This window comes from Mesoplodon densirostris, chromosome 3 (genome assembly GCF_025265405.1).
Source record: "Mesoplodon densirostris isolate mMesDen1 chromosome 3, mMesDen1 primary haplotype, whole genome shotgun sequence".
NCBI lineage: Eukaryota > Metazoa > Chordata > Mammalia > Artiodactyla > Ziphiidae > Mesoplodon > Mesoplodon densirostris.
The window spans coordinates 13129177-13136483 of NC_082663.1; the positions used below are offsets into that span (position 1 = coordinate 13129177).

Here is a 7307-nt window from a genome sequence, read left to right on the forward strand (position 1 = left end):
AAGGTGGAATATACAGAAAATAAGACGTTATTTCCTAGTGCCATCGAAAAATAGGAATATTTTTTCTAAAAGTGTGTCTTCTTCATATATATATATGTATGTACACACATACATATATACACATGAATATTATATATATACACATATATACACATATATATTATATGATAGTCACTATTTTAATCCTGGTTTAGTAAAAGAGTGAATTTTCCTAGTTTAGTATGAAGTGAATGAAGCAGACAAAGTTACTGGCATGTGTGGAGTATATTTCCTACTAGAAAAAAATAGTTTATATGAAAAGCAAGAAGATAGGCAAAAACAATATAATGTATGGAGGAGAAATATGCATTATGGATGTAATTTTTACCAGAGTGATGAGGGAAAGTCTTTAAAAAAAAAAGGTGATTTTCATAAAGAGCTGAAGGAATGTCTGAACACACGAGAGGATGTGGGAAATGAGAGGTGACTAGAGGGTTTGGCCATTGCTAGGAACAGAGGCTGGAAAAAGTGACTGTAGAAAACAGTATGGAGTTTCCTCAAAAAATTAAACATTGAATCATATGATCCAGTGATTCCCCCTTCTGGGTACCTTCCCAAAAGAATTAAAATCAGAATCTCAAAGAGATATCTGTATTCCCTTGTTCACTGCAGCATTATTCATCATAGACAAGGCGTGGAAACAGCCTAAATGTCCAATGATGGATGAATGGATAAAGAAAGTGTGGTGTATACATACAGGGAAATATTTCTCAGGCTTAAAAAAAGAGAAATCCTGCCATGTGAGACAACATGGATGCACCTGGAGGACATTATACTAGTGAAAGAAGCCCATCACAGAAGGACAAATGCTGCCTGGTTCCACTTACAGGAGGTATGGAAAACAGTCAGCTCATAGAAACAGATAGTAAAACGGTGACTGAGGTTGAGGGGCTGGTAGGGGAGGGAACGGGGAGTTTTGTTCAACAGATATAAAGTTTCAGTTACACAAGGTGAGCAGGTTCTAGAGATCTGCTGTACACCATAGACTGTACAGCTAACAAAACTGTATCGTACACTTGGAAACTCGTTTAGAGGGTAGACCTCGGGTTAAGTGTTCTTGACACAGAAAATGGGGGGGCTGTGAGGGGGAGAGCAGGAAGGAGCTTTTGGAGGTGATGGTCTCATGGGTATATGCATACCTCCAAAGTCATCAAATTGAATATATTGAAAGGGAGTCTTCTTAAAGGGAAGACAAAAATAGTAAGGAATTTTATACATCCCTAGTTTTCCCTTTGTGTATATATTTGAGGAACAATGTTGCCCTCTAGCGTTCAAGCTCGTTTCTTTTTATTTCATGCTGGGAGGGGTGGCGGATGGTTCAAGCGTGACTGCAAGGACAAATCCATCTTGTTTATTTCAGGTCTCTGTGGCATGTTTGGTTAAGGTTTTCAATTTGAACAAAGCTGAAAATGTCACTCGTGCTTTCTTTTGCTTACTAGAAATAGTCCATTAAAAAAGACCAGTTTGAATAATAGTGTAAAGCTTGTGTAGTACGTAGCAGACCCTGATATGGAGTCTTAATCCATCTAAGATTCAATGACAGCCAAACCGTTTACATTGTTTTCAGGTGTTTGTAAAATGTTCAGGGTTTCTCTTAGTGTGACACGGTAGGTATATGATACATACACGTGTGTGCACGTATGTACACATACACATACACGTGGCAAATTTTTATACTCAGTATGTATAGTTTGGATTTTTATTAAAACCATTTTTTCAAAACAAATATCTTGAAATAAAATAATTTTTAACCATCCCCTCCCCATCTTGCTCTGAGTATAATCAAATAAATTTTTATTTTGAACTCACAGGGATGCTGTCTTTGGGGAAATCAAAGTCAAGAGAATGATCAGGATAGTGATGTTATTTTCCATTTATAAATGGAGGGAAAAAAAGCATGTGAATTAAAAAATGACACCATGCAGGTAAGTTTGGTCTGCAGTGTGTAGCTCCCGTCCCCTCTTAAAATTTTTCTCTAGAAGCTGTGAACATCCAGGGCCTCTCTAGCTTGTGAGAAACTGTAACACAAAATTGACACCACGGGCAGGCAGACACACCTGAGTGAGTCAAGACTTGCTAGTTTTCCCTGAGATGCAAATGACCTTTGAATAGCAGTTTCTGTAAAATGGGAAAAGTAATCTAATTTATCTCTTAGAGACATAAAATTAAATGGGATAAAGTATGTGAAGGCATTTAGCACAGAGCCTAGGACAGTATACATTAGCATTAACAAAGGAGACCATGACATAAAAAACACATCACAGGTTCTTTGCAATAGTGAGTTTTGCTATCAAATAAAAAAGGTACTCTGGAACCAAATAAGAATAGATTTTTGCCTTTGGAATTATTTTCAGCGATGATGTATCAATATACAGTCTAAATCCTAAAGCAAATGTTATAACCCAAACTGTAAAGCCCTCTCTCAAACTCTTGCAGGCAAAGCGGTCATCATTTTTGTTCTCTGGACTGAGCAACGTACTCTTTGCTGTTGCTTCCAAAATTGCCTTGACACTATTGCCAAAAATTGTGAATCTTTTATAAAATTCAAAGAAAGAGTGAACCCTTTCATAAGAGTAGATCTCCTCTTCCCGTAAATATTATCACTAAAAGGACGATTTAGAAACTCCTTTTGCCTTTAACTTCCGGTTAATCAATTGTTTAAGATAATCTTCCTTTCAGAATTGGCTTCCTGTCTTGTCTATTTTTATTATTCTTAATGGACTTTGGAACAAACTTTCCATTAACTTAAATTTTTCTTTGAGAATGGCCTTCAGTCAATGTGGGACAGGATTCCAGCGTATCAGCGTGATCTGATGTGATGGGCATATCCCGTACCAAGCCCCATTCCAGCATGTGAGGAATGAGATTTGAAATCACCCTTCCCAGCAACCACCAACCTCAGAACTCTGTACAGCTCAGGACTCTTTCAATTGAAAGTTACAGGAGCCTGACTCAAATTTGTTTAAGCAACAAAGAGAATTTATTGGTTTGAGAGACTTAAGCATCTAGAGTAGATATCTTCTTGGGGAGACCTCAGAAATACTATCAGGATTTTATCTGGGCTTGGCAGTTTGTTTTATGAGTGTTGTATGGAGGACACAGTCAGAATTTTGTCTTCATTAGGATGTTTCAAGATTCAGTCTCCGGGAGAGCCGTGAATCTACTATTGGGTCCCTTCCAGCTTTGTGCAAGGACAGTTCATCTCCCAGAAATCCCTTGAACACTGATCACTGTCTATGGGGGACCTTTAGCTTTCAAATATTCTAGGCAAGGCTGGCTACATAATCGGCTGGGCTCAGCGCTAAATGAAAATGCAGAATCCCCTTTACAAAAAGCAGGAAAAAGTGCCATTAATATACTAAAATATAAACCTCTTCATTTCTTCTGTGGTCTCTCTCCACTGTTCACAGTGTTTTTAATTTTCTGTTTAACGTCATGCTCCATTGGGCATGGGGATACTGGCCAGGGGAGGCTGGACATTCAAAGACACTGGCACCCCTAGTGCATTCTGTAAGGCAAGTGGGAAGTGAAATACATTTATCAACCATTTTGACATTCTCTTTTTATTGGCATTCCATTTTGTTTTTTAACAAGGGTTTCGTGCATGTCTTCTAAACCATGTTGATGAGTCATTTGATTTGTATTTTCTAAGTCATACCAGTAAGTTTTTGAAAATGTCATGTCTTGTTTCCCTAGCTTCTCCTTTGACCTTATTTGACCTGGCCTGTTGAAAGGCATTTTTATTACTGTTTAGTTCAACATCTTCTTACTCATCATCCTTGAGTTAGGACTTTGGGAATGAAGGGCATGAGAGGGAAATTAGTTCTGTGTTTTGGGCCAATATTGCCATCTCTTGGCAACACTGAGTTCAAGATAAATGATGTGGTGACCCAGTAACTTTCCCAGTTTTGAGCCCAGTGCCTTGTGTTTAATGTCTTACTATATCTAACTTTTGAGATTTCAAGCGTGAGTATTTGTGGCTCTGCTCTGAGTTCCCAACCTGGGAAGAGACCAATAAATATAGTAAAAACTCAAAGCATCTTTTCTTCCACTCACTTGAAAGACAATGTGATAATTTGAGCATTTTTTCTTTATGGGTGGAATCATTCCCAGACCTATACGGTGGAGCTGAAAGGATCAGGCAAGTTAGATCTCTATCTACTATGTGCCTGGTGTCAGAATGACTCAAATAGCCCATATTCTTGCCTAGAAAGAATTCCACTCCCTCTTGAGCCTTTGTGTAGATTCCTACTATTCAGTTCACTGCTGATTGCATGCACACATTTATATCTCTGTAGGTTCCTCATGTACCTATAAATACTCTCACAAAAGCCAGACCTATCTGATGGGCTATAAAGTAGGACAGTTTTAACCCACTTTTGTCCTAAGCTCCCAAATAATCTTCCACTGAAGACCAATTTTCCTTAAATAGGTTTTACAAGGCCTTCACGGAAAAATTACATTTACATTTCACCACTTTTCCCTCTTGTAATCACATATTTTAACTTAACGTTCATCTATTTATTTAACTTATTGGATAGCAGACAAGGTCATTTGTATTTTTAGTTTTTATCTATTAAACCTTTTATATTTCTTTTAGATAAAGATTTACAACGATGAACTTTTCTTATCTTTGTCAAAGAATAATCCTTGAAGTCTTGTTTCCAATGTAGGCTCTTCATTTTGAAAATACAGCCATTCAGAAAACACACGTGATGGTTAACAATGGTGTTATGACAACATTGAGAGTGACAGCTTGTATGAATCACATGAGGAGAACCCTGGGAGAAAAAGTTTGGAGAACTGAGATAGAGTTAGAATTACACCCTCGATAGAGACCTTTTTAAAGTTTCCTTTCTTGTAAAACAGAAAAATTAACAGCAATGTCAACTTCCCAACATGGCACCACGCTATAGAAAGGGCACAGAAAAGAAAGATAAACATGAGTTTTATTTTATTTTTTATTTATTTAATTTTTTCTCTTTCCTTTTTGCGGTACGCGGGCTTCTCATTGTTGTGGCCTCTCCCGTTGCGGAGCACAGGCTCCGGACGCGCAGGCTCAGCAGCCATGGCTCACGGGCCCAGCCGCTCCGCGGCATGTGGGATCTTCCCGGACCGGGGCACGAACCCGTGTGCCCTGCATCAGCAGGCAGACTCTCAACCACTGCGCCACCAGGGAAGCCCCTGAGTTTTATTTTTAAAAAGGCATAGCACCAGAGTAATCTTCAGCTGAGTTTAATGGAATGAGCTCAGTAGCTTTTTTAGCAAAAGATCTTGAAAAATATATCTAATACATGTATTGTTGCTTTATTTTCTAGATTACTCGGTACAAACCATTTTCGCGGGAAAAAGCCTGATGAATGTGAAGATGCACAGGAAGGTCCCTCTAGTGGAGTGAGGCTCTAGCACGTCTGCCATATGCTATCCCTCTGTTTTTCTTTTCATATTCCTTAGGCAGATTCCTTCGTTTCCCCAAGGAAAAGGGGGCTTCCTCAAGTTCGAAGCAGAAGCAAAACCTAACAACAGTGGCAGAAGGTAAAGGAACCCAGGGACCAAGTGCAGCATGCCAGAGCTGCACACATTCTTGGCAATAAAAAAAAAAAATGCAGATTTTCTAGGTGGAAGTAATTTCCATGGAGCGGGCAGAGGTTCTTTGGCAGCTGCCCTCACAAATAGATTTTAGTTTTACTTTTGGACTTTTGGGTCACAGATATTTTCAACAATAGATCCAGTTGGAATTGAATTAATAAACTCTTGATATGCAAAGAGGTCAGCCCTTGAAGTTCAGGTGAACAATTAGCATTCCCTTAGGTCGGCTCTGGTCTCGCTAAAGAGGAGTTTCAGAGGCCACCTAAGAGGCCAAGCATGTCAGCACTTGCAGCCCGTGTTGTAAAAGCCAAGAAAATGATTCTCAACTCAGAGATGACTGCAGATAAGGCTGCTGTTTGAGGCATTTTGAAAGTAATAGTGTGAAAAGGGCCTTATCTACTATAATTTCTGGCATGTGGGGGAAAAAAATGTAAGCTGCTCTTCCAAGTGCCTTAAGGAATGGAATTCAGATTCAAATCCAAGAATATTAAGAGACTCCAGAAAAAGCAGATTTTCCCACACCTTTGCTTCATTTCAGTTAAAAACAACGCTTGCAACGTTGAGGATGGGTTCCATTTTATTGCTGGCAATCGCTCTACAGCAGAATTTATTCTCTTTTTGAAATGACAGAAGGGTCAAAATAGAATATTTATCTACTTTTAAAAGACACTAGCTTCTGTGTCTCCTGTCTTCTGTGTTCTATTGTCTCTACTATGATGGTTTTATCCCCCAGGGGACATTTAGCCATGTCTGGAGACACTTTTGGTTGTGTTGGGGTAGGAGGTACTGCTGGCATCTAGTGGGTAGAGGCCAGGGAGGCTGCTAAACATCCTATGATGCACAGGACTGTCACCACCACAAAGAATCCACCCCAAATGTCAGTAGTGTTGCTGCTGAGAAACCCTGGTCTCTTGGACACGTCTTCTTCCATCCCCTACATGCTCCTCCAGCAGCCAACTCCGTACCCATGTATGGAAATGGATGATGCCAACTGTGCTTTATCACTGCTAGTGGGCTTACTACTTATTATCAGTTTGCCTAAAATTAATGTTAGACAATAATATATGTTTTAACAGCTTATCCTTTCTTTTTGAAGAGTCTTTTTTTTTTTACATCTTTATTGGAGTATAATTGCTTTATAATAATGGTGTGGGGTTTCCCTGGTGGCGCAGTAGTTGAGAGTCCGCCTGCCGATGCAGGGGACACGGGTTCGTGCCCCGGTCCGGGAAGATCCCACATGCCGCGGAGCAGCTGGGCCCATGAGCCATGGCTGCTGAGCCTGCGCGTCCGGAGCCTGTGCTCCGCAATGGGAGAGGCCACAACAGTGAGAGGCCCGCGTACCGCAAAAAAAAAAAAAAAAAAATAGTAATAATAATGGTGTGTTAGTTTCTGCTTTATAAGAAAGTGAATCAGTTATACATATACATATGTCCCCATATCTCCTCCCTCTTGCATCTCCCTCCCTCCCACCCTCCCTACCCCACCCCTCTAGGTGGTCACAAAGCACCAAGATGATCTCCCTGTGCTATGCGGCTGCTTCCCACTAGCTATCTATTTTACAGTTGGTAGTGTATATATGTCCATGCCACTCTCTCACTTTGTCACAGCTTACCCTTCCCCCTCCCCATATCCTCAAGTCCATTCTCTAGTAGGTCTGTGTCTTTATTCCTGTCTTACCC

General features: G+C 40.0%; 1 long non-coding RNA gene across 1 annotated transcript; it reads left to right on the forward strand.

The window, feature by feature from the left end:
- The first annotated feature begins 667 nt into the window (after positions 1 to 667).
- Positions 668 to 6623, forward strand: LOC132485112 (uncharacterized). Its single transcript, XR_009531391.1, has 3 exons — positions 668 to 871; positions 1851 to 1964; positions 5358 to 6623. It is a non-coding gene; the product is annotated as an uncharacterized LOC132485112 (long non-coding RNA).
- The last annotated feature ends 684 nt before the right edge of the window (positions 6624 to 7307 follow it).